General features: G+C 35.2%; 1 protein-coding gene across 2 annotated transcripts in view; it reads right to left on the bottom strand.

Moving 5' to 3' along the window:
* Positions 1-16,765, bottom strand: part of Micu1 (mitochondrial calcium uptake 1) — a 197,754-nt gene that overhangs the window by 150,451 nt on the left and 30,538 nt on the right. The window lies entirely within an intron of this gene.

Consider the following 16,765-nt stretch of genomic DNA (forward strand, 5'->3'; position numbering starts at 1 on the left):
TTTTAAATATTTATTTTCTAATTTTAGGTGGACACATGTCTTTATTTTACATTTATGTGGTTCTGAGGATCGAACCCAGTGCCTCACACATGCCAGGACGGCACTCCACCACTGAGCCACAACCCCAGCCCGAGTCCCAGTTTTTAATGATTTTTCCAATTATGATGCTGATATTGCTTTTGTTTAAAACAATTTTTTTTAAAAAATTATTTTTTAGTTGTAGGTGTACACACAATATCTTTATTTCATTTTTATGTGGTGCTGAGAATCGAACCCAGTATTGCCTCCGGAATGCAAGGAAGCACCCTACCACTGAGCCACAACCCTAGTCCCAAAAGTAATTTAATCTTTCTCACTTTCAGGCCTATGGAAGCCCTCCTCCACCAGATTCTTTCATTTCATATTTAAAATTTCAGTAAAGAAAAAAATCCTGGGTTGGGGATGTGGCTCAAGCAGTAGCGTGCTCGCCTGGCATGTGTGCGGCCCGGGTTCGATCCTCAGCACCACAAACAAAACAAAGATGTTGTGTCCACCGAAAACTAAAAAATAAATATTAAAATTCTCTCTCTCTCTCTCTCTCTCTCTCTCTCTAAAAAAAAGAGAAAGAAAAAATCCTTTAGTATTTTAATAGGGTTTTGGTTTTTTTTTTTTTTTAGTTATAGATGAACATAATACCTTTATTTATTTACGTGGTGCTGAGGATCAAACGCGTGTAAGGCAAGTGCTCTATCACTGAGCCAAAACCCAAAGCCCATTATTTTGTTTTATATTAGAGACATCTGGGACATTTTCCCAAAAATGGTAACAAAAGTAAAGGAAGGGAGGGAAATGGGAATAGGAAAAATAGAATGAATTGTACATAACTTTCTTATGTTCATATATGAATACATGACCAGTGAAACTCCACATCATGTACAACCACAAGAATGGAATCCTACTTAGAATAAGTTGTATGTATATGTCAAAATACACACTACTGTCATGTATGCCTAAAAATGAACAAATTTAATTTTTTTTTTTTAAAGTGAAGGAAGCTTCTGCCCCTTCCAAAGACAAAGACAAATCAAGGGTTTTAAAGGTCAAGAAGGCAGTTAAAACCTGTCCACGCTCCCGGCACACACAGGTTAGCTGCCTTTTGGCAGCCCAAGATACCATATCTTCCAGAGGCAGCCCAGAAGTCCTCCCAAGAGCGCCTCTAGGAGACAAATCCAGCTTCATTACTATGCCATCCCTAATTTCTCCCTGACAACTGAATCTGCCAAGACGACGACAGAAGATAACACACTTGTGCTCACTGTGGATGTCAAGTCCAACAAGCACCAGAAGTTCTATGTCACTGATGTAGCCAAGGTCAATACTCTGATGGCATAAAAAGGCATAGGTTTGGCTTACTCCAGATTATGTTGCTTTGGATGTTGCCAACAAAAATGGGATCATCTAAAATTAATTCAGTAGACTAATTAAAAAATGTACATTTTTTCATCATTTAAAAAATCTACATTAGTTCATATTATTTAATAAACATTTACTCTCCTATCCCCCATCTCATAGACAAAGACTTTTTTCCTACTGGGAAAGTGCTGGGACTGCAGAAGGGAGCCACCACTTCCAGCAAGGTTTTCTTCATTTGCAGTGCTAGGGATTGAACCCAGGACCTCACGTGTCCTAGGCAAGTGCTTTACCATCCATTCCCTAGAACAGCATAAAATGTGATCAAGTGATAGAAACATCAGGAGTATTCCTCAAAAGCCTTAGGATCATTGTGGGCACTCCACCCAGAGAATTAGTGGAAAATTACCCCCCCCCTTAGACAATGACCTGTGGCCACAGGTCATTCTTATATTCCACCAGGTAGACTAATGGGAAAAGGGACATTTTTTTTTCTGTCTCTACAATGTTTTTGTAGGAATAATTTATTCAAATTATACAAAGTATCTATGACCTCCCATCCTTTTCATTTTTCTCAAAGCATAGTGCATTGCTTCCTGATTTAAATCACCTTGCACTTGGTGTCTATCTTCCTAAGGCAATCTATTTGTTCAAATATAAGTTTGCCTTTCACACTTGTCTTTGAATATCCTTTAAACTATTTTTTTTGTCTTTGTAACACACAGTCAAGCACAGGGCTTATTACATTATAGGTGTTTAAAATATCTGTTTTAAGCTTAAAAATACAACACCAAGGAGGCTGTTCCTTATATTTTCTTCCTATCAGAAACCTTCTGATGTATTTATTTTTCTGGTTTTTGTTTTGTTTTTGCACTGGGGATTTAACCCAGCGCACATAATCACTGAATCATGTCCCCATCCCTTTTCATTTTTAATTTTGAGACAGGGTCTTACTAAATTGCCTAGGGTCTCACTAAGTTGTTGAGGCTGGCTTTAAAACTGCAATCCTCCTGCCTCAGCCTCCCCAGTTGCTGGGATTACAGGCGTGCGCCTGGCTCATTTTTAAATTAACATTTCCCAAATCCACACATGCATTCACATAAATAGCACTGCTTTGGCTACAGCAAAAATGAGCACAACTAAAACATACATATCTGAATGTAACATTATTCATCACTGACAACAGAAAGAAAAAGGCATTTGGAAGTTTTCAATGTGAAAACATAATCAATTCAAAAGCTGGATTAAGTGAAGTGGTATGTAAGGCTGGAGTTTTCAAGAGCTGATCAGATGTGGACATATGACCAAACAGGTAAGCCACAATCACTAGAGAAGATTCTTTGAAGGCCAAACCGAAAATTTTTATCACATATTTGAAAGAAGACGCTCCGGCTCTTAAACAGGATTACAACACAGCAAAAACACCATTTAAAGAATATCAATGTAGGGATTAGAGGTATAGCTCAGTGGTAGAGCCCCTGCCTAGCATGTGTGAGGTGCCCAGCACTGAAAAAGAAAATAAAATAACCAATCCACCAGCAGTGTAGTAAATAAATTGCAAAGAATCAAAGGCAGAAAGCTATGAAGTGGTAAATACAGTCAAAAGGCAACTAATAACCTAGATATTAGATGATGTGTATATTAGATAAGGATACCAAAGAAATAAAAAAATAGAATTGAACAAAAAATTTCCAAAGAGAAAACAATCAAATATACTGTTTAACATAAACTAATATCTAATTGCATAGCAGCTATGAAAATAAAAAGAATTAAAAAGATATTAAAATTGTAATGGCAACACTAAAGAGTATGGTAGCAAGTGAAATGGATTAGGAATCCAGTTACCTAACTCTAGTTTTAATTATACTACTAAACAGTTGTGCACAAAGAAAAGCTCATCTCCCCTCTTTGGGAGAAAATTTACCAATTGTTTAAATCAAAGAATTGCCTACATGAGTTTAGATTCCTTTTATCGTTTTAATGCTCTCATGAAAAACACTGTGGGGTTGTTTTGTTTATGCTGGTGAAAAACACTATAGAAAAACATTCTGTTTCACAGGGAGAGGGATTTAATATTACACATTCAAAATTTAGTAGTTTTGAAAATCCATTTCTGTGTTATGGCTCTATGGGGTTTCAGACTTCACAAATCCTGTTTTACTAACATTCCAGTTAAATTTTGATACTACAATTCAAATGCTGATACCTATACTTCATTTCACTGCTTGGTTTTAATCTCATTCCCCAAAGTATACATCAAAAGATATATCTAATCATCTTCTCTAGTGGAATTTTCATAGGTGTCAAGTAAATAAAACTTTACTGAGTTCAGGCTCTATTATAATTTAATCTCTAGCTCTGTGGGGGGAACAACAGAGCTAGTTAATGTATTAAGTTTTGATGAGAAACAGATTTAAGGATATCAGCTTTCCAACTGAGTCTGGAAAACTGAACAGGCCAATTGGCAGTCATTATAAAATAATGAAGATTAACATGCACATTTAATGATGAGGTTAAATTAATTCAAAAGCACTGCGTTTTTCTTTCCTAACACCTTGCCACCCAAATGCTAAAAAAGGCATGCCTCTTCGGAAATACTTTGATGTGAACTGAAGAAAAGATGAAGAGGTATTTCTAACCAAGAAATGTCAAGGGAAACAACTGATAGGTAATTTTGTTATCAAAGAAAAGCATTGTCTAACCAACAAGAAACTGCTGGAACAAGACTGTTAGAAACCTATAACCATATATCATTGTTATGTTTCATTATCTATTACATTAAGACTTTTAAGTTTAATGCATTCATTGTTTCTGGGACATTTCAAACGTGCACAGAACTGGAAATCATCTAATTCAGTCTTATTTTATAAGTGAAGAAATTAATATCTGAGTAAGGTTACGGTTTACTCATAGCTAGTTAGTACAAAAACTTATAATAGAGCTTAGAATATCGCCAGCCCCCCCTTTTTAGTTTTTATTTATTTATTTTTTGGGGGTACCAGGGATTGAACTCAGGAGCACTTAACCACTGAGCCGCATCCCCATCCCTATTTTGTATTTTATTGAGAGACAGGGTCTCAATGGGTTGCTTAGTGCTTCACTGGTGCTGGGGCTGGCTTTGAACTCATGATCCTCCTGCCTTAGCCTCCCGAGCCCCTGGGATTCCGATGTATGCCACCATGCCCAGCTATGTTTTTATTTTGAGACAAGGTCTAAATTGCTGAGACTGGCCTCAATCTTGTGATCCTCCTGTCTCCGCCTTCTAAGTAACTGAGATTATAGGCGTTCACCACTGTGCCCAGCTTAGAAAAAACTTTCAAAAACTATCCTCAGCAGAATAAATAACCACATTCTAAAAGATCAAATGTCCAACTATAGAAAGTTAAACAATGATAAAATAACGTAATAGAATCTAAATACTAAAAAGTGATAAATATAAAATATTTTTTTAAAGAGAGAGAGAGGTAGAGGTAGAGAGAGAGAGAGAGAATTTTAATATTTATTTTTTAGTTATCGGCGGGCACAACATCTTTGTTTGTATGTGGTGCTGAGGATCGAACCCGGGCTGCACGCATGCCAGGCGCGCTACCGCTTGAGCCACATCCCCAGCCAGATAAATATAAAATATTAAAACATCTCTTCACAAGCCAACAGGAGGCCTGGCTAAACAAAAAAGTTGGGAAAAAAGCATGTATGGCTCTGAAAACTCTGAAAAGATACTTAATCTTACTCATGATAGGAGAATGCAAATAACAACTATACTGAGGTGCTATTTTTTTAATGTATTAAGTTGGCAGTGTATGAACATTCCTTTTCCTGTATAAGATATTATTAGTCTTTTCCATTTGTATTATGGGTAAAATTTTATATCTAAATTAATTTGTATATTCTCTACAACAAGTGAGTTGATGATCATTATTTTTCAAAAGTTGATTACTTTTGTTCTGTGAGCTATTAGACTATTAAACAACATGTATTATATTTTGTTCCACTCTATTACTCTTCTTGAGGCCTCATCTTTTCTCTACTGCAAAAAGGGGGGGGCATTCTTGTCATCTAGATTTGGTTTAGATATAAAATAATATTTTAAAGTATCATGTAATACCCACTACTCCATCCCAATGCTATCTTTTAGTAGAATGTTATTTTTATTAACCAACCCCACAATACTTACCAAAAGGTTTAAAATGTTTTCAACTTGAACCATTTCAATTCTTTACCAAATTAATTTAATTAAGCAATACCGATACTGAAAGGAAATTTTTTTTTCCAACCAAAGTTTTGTTTTCCAATAAGAGAGGTAAATAGGGAGCCTACATCATGGGAACAAGTTTTTACTCCTCACACTTTAGATAGAGCCCTAATATCCAGAATATACAAAGAACTCAAAAAATTAGACAATAAGATAACAAATAACCCAATCAACAAATGGGCCAAAGACCTGAACAGACACTTCTCAGAGGAGGACATACAATCAATCAACAAGTACATGAAAAAATGCTCACCATCTCTAGCAGTCAGAGAAATGCAAATCAAAACCACCCTAAGATACCATCTCACTCCAGTAAGATTGGCAGCCATTAGGAAGTCAAACAACAACAAGTGCTGGCGAGGATGTGGGGAAAAGGGTACTCTTGTACATTGCTGGTGGGACTGCAAATTGGTGCGGCCAATTTGGAAAGCAGTATGGAGATTCCTGGGAAAGCTGGGAATGGAACCACCATTTGACCCAGCTATTGCCCTTCTCGGACTATTCCCTGAAGACCTTAAAAGAGCGTACTACAGGGATACTGCCACATCGATGTTCATACCTGCACAATTCACAATTGCTAGACTGTGGAACCAACCCAGATGCCCCTCAATAGATGAATGGATAAAAAAAGGTGGCATTTATACACAATGGAGTACTACGCAGCACTAAGAAATGACAAAATCATTGAATTTGCAGGGAAATGGATGGCATTAGAGCAGATTATGCTAAGTGAAGCTAGCCAATCCCTAAAAAACAAATGCCAAATGTCTTCTTTGATATAATGAGAGCAACTAAGAACAGAGCAGGGAGGAAGAACAGGAGGAAAAGGTTAACATTAAACAGAGACATGAGGTGGGAGGGAAAGGGAGAGAAAAGGGAAATTGCATGGAAATGGAGGGAGACCCTCAATGTTATACAAAATTACATATAAGAGGTTGTGAGGGGAAGGGGAAAATAAACAAGGAGGGAAATGAATTACAGTAGATGGGGTAGAGAGAGAAGATGGGAAGGGAGGGGAGGGAGGATAGTAGAGGATAGGAAAGGTAGCAGAATACAACAGTTACTAATAGGGCATTATGTAAAAATGTGGATGTGTAACCGATGTGATTATGCAATCTGTATTTGGGGTAAAAATGGGAGTTCATAATCCACTTGAATCTAATGTATGAAATATGACATGTCAAGAGCTTTGTAATGTTTTGAACAACCAATAAAAAAAAAGTTTTGTTTTCTACAGGATGATTACATTTCAAAATGAATAAATTATCCACTAATTACATTACTAAAAAGAATGATTTACTTTAAATAGCAAAAAAGTTCTCAAAAACATCCCAAAAGTATTTCATCTTCACACACAATCAAAAACAAGATTACATTATTATTCTGCTACATTTTCCTTTGATAACAGAAAAAAAGAGACATCTGAAAAGGTGAAGGAAATATAATGGTAAACAAAGTGCCAAACTTTATTGCTAAAATTACAGTTCCCAATTCAATTGAGGCATCATGACATAATTACCTTGTTGTTTCCGATAACACAAATTGATATACTTTTCGTTAATATACTTTCTTAAAGCTGTAATCTAGAACAACTTATTAAATACACACAGGGTAGCAGAGAAAATATAAACAAGTGCATTTACTTTGCTGATATTTGCAATGCTGCTTCTTCACAGAGAGTGCGTGCTTGTTATTCCCAAAATATGTACATAATCTATGAAAACAATAGTTGCCATGAATGTGGGAAGAATAAATGACAGAAAAAAATGTGCTTATGCTATGGCTATATTTAAGATTTATTAAGCTAATAACAGCAGATTAAGGAGTTTTTGATTAGTGAGCCAAGTTATTCCTTGTGCAGACTACAAGAATTATTTTAATTAATAATTTCATAAATGATTTCATATTAAGTTTACACACCTATGCAGCACAATAAACTAGGCTTTGTAACTGCAAGACAGCTGAGATGAGTATTGTAGGAAGGCAAAAATATAAAATTTTAGGCATTAAGCATATTCAAATATTTAATCTAATACTTTGGGCAATTAAACTTTCAAATTTATGTCAACTTAAGTAGAAATATAGTAAGATTAATATACTAAGTAATTTTAAATATGACTATGTAAACAGGATACTAATCTGGAAATTAGTAAGTCAAGTCTCTGGCTTGGTTTTACCACTCTTTCTAATTGTCCAACTTAGACGTAACAAACAAAATTAACATTTTTCTTCTCTACTATTTCTAGGAACATCCTTTCTTAAGGTTCAGTTGAAATCCTACCTTATCCATAAAACTCTATATTTTATATGTATACATAATTATATGTTGTATATAAAATCATTACCACTTGATTTTTCTCTCTGAATTCCTATACAATTAATATTCTGTACTTTTTAAAACAATATTACTCTCCTTTTTAGAATTTTTTAATAATTTATTTATTTATTGTTGTATTGGGAATTCAACCCAGCACACTCTGAGTTATGTCCCCAACCCTCTTTATTTATTTATTTTTTGTTATTTATTTTGAGACAGGGTCCTGCTACGTTAAGTTGCCCAGGCTGGCCTCAAAACTTGCCATCCTTCTTGCCTCAGTCTTTCAAGTAGCTGGGAGTACAAGCAATTTTCACTGGCCCCAACTAATTCACTTTAGGGTGTTATCTTGACAATAATTATTTAGGATGGCCTTGTTCCTTCAAAACATACAAAATAGGTTTATATTTTATTTCTCTGAAATAAACTCTTATAACCAGAAAAGGCTTAGAAATAGGTACCACCATTTCCCTCCATTTTCCATAATATCATCACAGAAAGAATAAGGAATCTACTGGTCACGCAGCCGGCCAGTAGTACAGCTAGGAGAACCTAAGCTTTTTGTATCTACTCTACTATAACTGAACAGTATTACTTATTATAACTGTTGGGGATATAACTTGAAATTCACTAACTGACACTGGGAATATTTTAAGCTTAAATACTTCAGATCTTCAGATTTGTAGTCTTCTTTGAAATTGGTAGTAGTATATAAAAATGACTTCATAAAGCCAGGCACTGTGGCAAATACCTATAATTCCAGCTGCTCAGGGGGCTGGGGCAGAAGAATTGCAAGGTCAAAGCCAGCCTGGGCAAATTAGGGGGATCCTTTCTCAAAATACAAAGGAATGTGTTAAGTGCAATGAAGTACCCCTATAGTCCCAGCTACTCAGAAGTCTAAAGGAAGAGGACTGTAAGTTCAAGGCCAACCCTACCAACTTCTTAGATGGTCTCAAAATAAAAAATAAAAAGGGTCAGAGATATAGCTCAGTGGTAGATCACCCCTGGGTTCATTTCCCAGTACAGCTGAATTAATTAATTAATTAAAATAAAATGTACAATTGCCATTCTTTCATTCAGGTCATTAACTATATAATGAGCCAGGATTTAGGAGGGTACTACAAGAGGCATGAAGACAAGCAAGACAGTCTCTGCCCACAAATACCTTATAATTTGGTAGTGGAGATTAAAAACAAAACAAAACAAAAAAACTACCATCATACAAAGCAGGAAAAAATATAAAAGCTACAAGAACATATTAACAGGGACTCAATTACATTAGGTTGGAAACTGGAAAGGACTCAAAAAAGTTTTTCAGAAAGATTTCATTACTTAAAATAAGTAAAAGATAAGAATTCATTACTAAATAATTTGGCTGAATCATTATCCTAGATGCCACTTTCATTTTATCACTAGATGATAATGCACACATGAAATTATCTGAAGAATGGAAAGTTACCATAAATATAATATTTACTGCACAGTGAATATGATGCTCAAAATGCAACACTATATCAGACTTTAATTATGCCAAATAATATTTAAAATATCTTTATATATTTCTTTTAGACAAAATGAATCAGATTGAAAGTTCTGCATTGAAGACACCAGCATGACTGCCAAAATATAGTAGAGATTAATGTTTACATCTAGAAAAGATGCATTTTCATAGCTCACAGTGACATTACTGGCAGAATAAATGAGGAAAGCTCACAGTTCAGCTGCACCTCTTCTCAAAAGTATTTTCCAACAGCAGAGAAAGAGCTGTTTTAAATTATCTGGATGAGAACGTAAAGTTAATTTAAGTCATGCAAGTCTCTAACAGAATAAAACAATACTTGTAGAAAAATGAATCATCTCAAATGTTAGGTCTGACAGAGAACTTCTGCACATATTCTTGCTAAATGAAGATGCGACTGAAAATCAGTTCAACATTCTAAGACACACTTCACCTTCCAATACTCTCTGTAACAGTCCTTTATCCATCAAGCACCTCCATGGTTCACTATTTTTTTTTTTTTTTGGTACTGGGAACTGAACTCAGGAGCACTCCATCACTGAGTCACATCCCCAGTCCTATTTTGTATTTTATTGAGAGACAGGGTCTCAGAGTTGCATAGTGCTTTGCTTTTGCTGAGGATGGCTCTGAATTCAAGATCCTCCTGCCTCAGCCTTCCAAGCCACTGGGATTATAAGCATGTGTTGCTACTGCGCCCAGCTTGGTTCACTTCCTTAATACACACACACACACACACACACACACACACACACACACACCACAGAGCCTTTTTGCTACAATAAAATTTAGAATTTATGTCTGACCAAGGACAATGTGAAGAATGAAAACTTCCCATTCCAAATAACTACACAGAAAACCAAAGTGTGAAGATGGAACAGCAAATATCAAACAAATAAGCAGTCTATTTAAAACAAAAACAACCATCCAGGAAATTACAAAAACAATCTGAAACCTCCAGAAGATAGCAGCATGCTGAGATTATAGTATGAATTCAATATCTAAAATTCCCATAAAACATCATCTCCAGGGCAATTTTTCAACTCAATTCTTAGAAATTAGGTAGCTATAGAGATTTTATGTTCGATAATATTTTTAATGTACTTCAGAGCCATAAGAAAATTACAGGATGAAAAAAAAAATAAAACCTCAAGTATCAAATAAGGAAAGTTTAAACACTACTCCAAAGGAAATTAATACCAAGAAAGAAATGATTGTACAAGGCAGAGGTCGGGTTACATAGAAATGATAGAGAAGAGGAATAAGTCTAGAAGCATTGATGAAAACCCATGTTTTGCTTTCCACCTCTCCCAGACATCTGTGGTTTATGTTCATTTTCCATCTAAAATTAAGATAAAATTTAATTTCAAGCCCTAACTAAGCCTCAAAAACACTTTCTGATCACATTGCTACACTTTAAAACTGGCAGTTTAACAAAATCTTATAACATAGATTTTCATTTAAAATGTTTGTTTAAATAATTCCTTTTTTCTTTAGTGGGGGAGGTGGGGTTTACTAGGAATTGAACATTTTTATTTTTATTTCGAAACAGGGTCTGTCATGCTGAGGCCCTTGCTAAATTGCTAAATCTGGTTTCTAACTCACAATCCTCCTGCATCAGCTTCCCAAGCTGGGATGACAGCATGTATCTCCATGTCCAGCAAAACAATTTAAAAAAAATTTTTTTTGTAGATGGACAGAATGCCTTTATTTTATTTATTTATTTATTAGTTGTTGATGGATCTTTATTTATTTATATGTGGTGTTGAGAATCAAACCCAGTGCCTCACAAACGCAAGGCATGCACTCTACCACTGAGCTACAGCCCCAGCCCAACAATTCTTAATATAGGTTCAATCTAACAGATACTTGCTACTAAACAGTATTTGGTTATTCACAGGGAACTTCCAAAGCCTTTTACTCCCGGAATATTAACCTTAATCTTTATTATCAAACCAAAACATGAAGTCAATTTGTTGACTGACATTTTCTAAAGTGTGTGTGGATAGATCAGAGCAAAGGCTACAAAGGAAGGGATCTGATGCTTAAAGTACATGTGATTTGAAAGACTATCTTTAAAAAGTTGCAATTTTTAGGGAAGAAAATCTAAATAACATAATTGTTAAGGTATACCTTATAACTATGAACCAAATAATAAAAACTAGCAATATAAAATACACCCTTTTCAAGTGTTCGTGGAACATTGTTAACAAAAACAGATTATATATTAGGACACAGGAAATACTAAAAACACCACTTTCTGAAAAAAATGCAATAAAACCAGAAATTAACAAGTGTCCTACCACAACACCTAGAAATAAAAAAGAACAATTATTAACAATACTACAGAAAGGCAAGAAACAAACTGAAATTAAAGAATTTATTTTAAAAATGGTAATGAAGATAATTATCAGAATTCACTGGATACATGTGAAACAATGATGAGAGAAAAATACACAGAACTTAATATCTTAATCAATAAAAGTGAAATAATAATAAACATTAATGAACTTAATTCTATGGTTTAAAGAAAAGGAAAAAAAGAGAAAAGGAACAATGAAAGAAACCCAGAGATGGTGTAAGGAAAGGAAAATGAATATAAAAGCTGAAATAAACGAGGTCAAGAAGACAAAAGCAGTAAAGCTTAATTTAGTAAGTTAAAATCACATTTTAAAAAATTAACAAACTATTAGCTGACTCAATCAAGAAAAGGGAAGGGGAGACAACACAGACATATAAAGGAAGAATACCCTCTAAAACAGAAGGAAACTTAAATACCATGAGTCATGGGGTGGCATGTGCCTATAGTCCCAACTGGGAGGCTGAGACAAGTATTTGAGTCCAGGAGTTCAAGGCCAGGCTGGGCAATAGACTAACATGCCAACTTCTTCATAATTAAATAAATATCACCAAAAATAGCTCACAGATCTCTATGCAAATGAAAGTTAAAATGTAGGTGAAGGGAAATTACTTAAAAAAACGAAGATGAACAAATTTGACCTCATAGGAGTTAGAAAACCTAGACAAATTTCCAGAGGAAAAAAAAAGACAAAATCAGGCTGGGACTCATCAGTAGCATGCCTGTCTGGCATGTGTGAAGTACTACTGGGTTTGATTCTCAGCACCACATATAAATAAATAAAATAAAGGTCTATCAACCACCATATATATATATATATATACACACACACACATACATATATATATATATACATACATACATACATACACACACACACACACATACATACATATATATCAGACAAAATCATCACAGAATTACCCGATTAAGAAAAAAATGTAGACCAGAGGAGGAAGACGCGCCAGGCGCCGAGCCAGACGGAGGAGGAAGTCCGGCCCTCCCGCCTGTGCTAGTCCGGAGGAAGCCCATCAACCCTTAAAACCCATCAAAGGGGGTGTGGCTACCAGCACGGTTCTGCGGCTGATCCAGGTACCCGGTTTCCAACTCCCCCACCCTTAGCTGCAATAACTCAAATTATTTCCCACAAGCTTTTGGGGGGTTGTAGCTATCAACGCAAAACAACAACTGTACAGGCACCTGGTTTCTACCTCAGAGACTAGAGTAGGGAAGATACAGGTGGAAGCTCATTTCCTTTCACACTGGCTATATCCACCACCCTGAATACAGAGGCTCAAGCTAGGAATAGACAACGCCACCTACTGGAAGCAAGGAAAACAGTGTTCTGAGAGACTTTTGTTGTTGTTCTTTCTCTTTTCTTCTCTCTCTTCCACAACTTCAGCATATGTGAAATCAAGAACAGTACATGAACAACCGAATTACCAAAGAAATATAATATAGAGGAATTGCATATACCCCACCCCCCATTTTTTTTCTTTATTTCTATCTTACTTCCCTTTCCCTTCTCTTATTTCTCTTTTCTTCCTTGTTATTTTTTCTTTTTTTTTTTAATTCGTATTCTCTCTATCCCACTTTCAATCTCCTAACTTTTGCTATCTATACATAGGGTAACTATCTAAATAGATAGGAGGTTGAATATATACACTCTTCCATAAATTACCAGTCTGGTGGTTAGAGTTCTCCAAAGGTGCTAAGTTAGTTTAACCTCATACTCTCACTCCTTTCCCTCTAAGTATAACATCCTTCATCTAAAATTAAGTTTTCTATATGCCACCAGATATGGTATGCCTTTTATGAAACTAAGGAATATATTCTTAAGTAATAATTAAAACAATATCTATAGTCTTAGAATCTAACTATAAATGTATTAATAATGAAAACTTGTGCCTAGATAATGTACTGTTGATATTGGGATCTGTTAACATTGTCTTTCTCCGCAAAAGAGGGATTTTGGAGCTATATAAGAACAACACAAATGTATAAGGGGAAAAACATTAGCACAACAGTTTCACAAAGCTAGAAAGAACCATGAGCAGTATGAAAAGACAAGGAAAGAAAGGACCACAAACAATACAGGTCAATTCAACATTAGATGAAGTAGTATCTGCAGCTGATGGAATGTCAGACAAAGAGTTCAGGATATACATGCTTCAGATGATCTGGAATCTCAAGGAAGACATTATACATCAAATTCAGACAATGAAAAATCACTTTGACAATGAATTACATAAACAAATCCAAGAAGCAAAAGATCAACTCTATAGGGAGATAGAGGATATAAAAAACAAACAAACAGAAATTCTGGAAATGCAGGAAACAATAAACCAAATTAAAAGCTCAAATGAGAGTATTAGCAGCAGAGTAGAACACTTAGAAGATAGAACTTCAGACAACGAAGACAAAGTTTTTCAACTTGAAAAGAACATAGACAGCTCAGCGAGAATGTTAAGAAACCATGAGCAGAAAGAACATCCAAGAATTATGGGATAACATCAAGAAACCAAACCTAAGAGTTATTGGGATACAAGAGGGTACAGAGGTCCAAACCAAGGGAATGAGCAATCTATTCAATGAAATAATACTAGAAAAATTCCCAGACTTAAAGAATGAAAAAGAAATCCAAATACTAGAAGCCTACAGGACACCGAATATACAAAATCATAAGAGATCCACACCAAGACACATATTAATGAAGAGGCCCAACATACAGAATAAGGAGAGAATCTTAAAAGCCACAAGAGAGAGGAAGCAGATTACATATAGGGGTAAACCAATCAGGATAACTGCTGATCTTTCAACACAGACTCTGAAAGCTAGAAGATCCTGGAACAACATATTTCAAACACTGAAAGAAAAAGGGTTCCAACCAAGAATCATGTATCCAGCGAAATTAAGCTTCAGGATTGAAGATGAAATAAAAATCTTCCACGATAAACAAAAGTTAAAAGAATTTGCAGCTGGAAAACCAGCTCTTCAAAACATCCTTGGCAAAACATTACAGGAAGAGGAAATGAAAAATAACAATGAAAACCAACAGCGGGAGGTAGTACAGTAAAGGAAAAACTAAGCATAAAGGAAAAATAAATCATGTTAAGTATCGTACATAACCAAATATTGCTGGAAATACAAACCATATCTCAATAGTAACCCTAAATGTTAATGGCTTAAATGCACCAATCAAAAGACATAGGCCAGTAGAATGGATTAAAAAAAAAAAAAGATCCAATAATATGCTGCCTACAGGAGACGCATCTGATAGGAAAAGAAATACACAGACTGAAGATGAAAGGTTGGGAAAAATCATATCACTCATACGGACCCCGGAAGCAAGCAGGGGTGTGCATACTTGTATCAAATAGACTTCAAGCCAAAGTTAATCAAAAGGGATAAACAAGGACACTACATACTGCTCAAGGGAACCATACACCAACAAGACTTGACGATCATTAATATACATGCCCCAAACAATGGTGCAGCTACGTTCATCAAACAAACTCTTCTCAAGTTCAAGAGTCAATTAGACCACAACACAATAATCATGGGAGATTTTAACACACCTCTCACACCACAGGACAGATCTTCCAAACAAAAGTTGAATAAAGAAACCATAGACCTCAATAATACAATTAATAACTTAGACTTAATTGATATATACAGAATATACCACCCAACATCAAGCAGATACACTTTCTTCTCAGCAGCACATGGATCCTTCTCAAAAATAGACCATATATTATGTCACAGGGCAAATCTTAGCAATTACAAAGGAGTTGAGATACTACCATGCATTTTATCTGATCATAATGGAATGAAATTGGAAATCAATAATAAAATGAGAAAGGAAAAATCCTACATCACATGGAGATTAAACAATATGCCACTGAATGAAAAAAGGGTTACAGAAGACATCAAAGAGGAAATTAAAAAATTCTTAGAGGTAAACGAAAACTCAGACACAACATATCGAAATCTCTGGGACACTATGAAAGCAGTACTAAGAGGAAAACTCATTTCATGGAGTTCATTCCTTAAAAGAAAGAAAAGCCAACAAATAAATGACCTCACACTACACCTCGAAGCCTTAGAAAAAGAAGAACAAATCAGCAGCAAATACAGTAGAAGGCAAGAAATAATTACAATTAGAGCTGAAAACAATGAAATCGAAACAAAAGAAACAATTGAAAAAATTGACAAAACTAAAAGGTGGTTCTTTGAAAAAATAAATAAGACTGATAGACCACTAGCCAGGCTACCAAAAAGAAGAGAGAGAACCCAAATTACTAGCATACAGGATGAAACAGGCAACATCACAACAGACAATTCAGAAATATAGAAGATAATTAGAAATTATTTTGAAACCCTATACTCTAAAAAAATAGAAGATAGTGAAGGCATCGATAAATTCCTTAAGACATATGAACTACCCAGATTGAGTCAGGAAGATATAAACAACCTAAACAGACCAATATCAAGTGAGGAAACAGAAGAAGCCATCAAAAGACTACCAACCAAGAAAAGCCCAGGACCGGATGGATATACAGCAGAGTTTTACAAGAACTGTAAAGAAGAACTAATACCAATACTCCACAATCTATTTCAGGAGATAGAAAAAGAGGGAGAACTTCCAAATTCATTCTATGAGGCCAATATCACCCTGATTCCCAAACCAGATAAGGCTACCTCAAAGAAAGAAAACTATAGACCAATATCCCTAATGAATTTAGATGCAAAAATCCTCAATAAAATTCTGGAAAATCATATACAAAAACATATCAAAAAGATCGTGCACCACGATCAAGTAGGATTCATCCCTGGGATGCAAGACTGGTTCAATATACAGAAATCAATAAACGTTATTCACCACATCAACAGACTTAAAGATAAGAACCATATGATCATCTCAATAGATCCAGA

Source organism: Callospermophilus lateralis, chromosome 15, assembly GCF_048772815.1.
Source record: "Callospermophilus lateralis isolate mCalLat2 chromosome 15, mCalLat2.hap1, whole genome shotgun sequence".
Taxonomy (NCBI): domain Eukaryota; kingdom Metazoa; phylum Chordata; class Mammalia; order Rodentia; family Sciuridae; genus Callospermophilus; species Callospermophilus lateralis.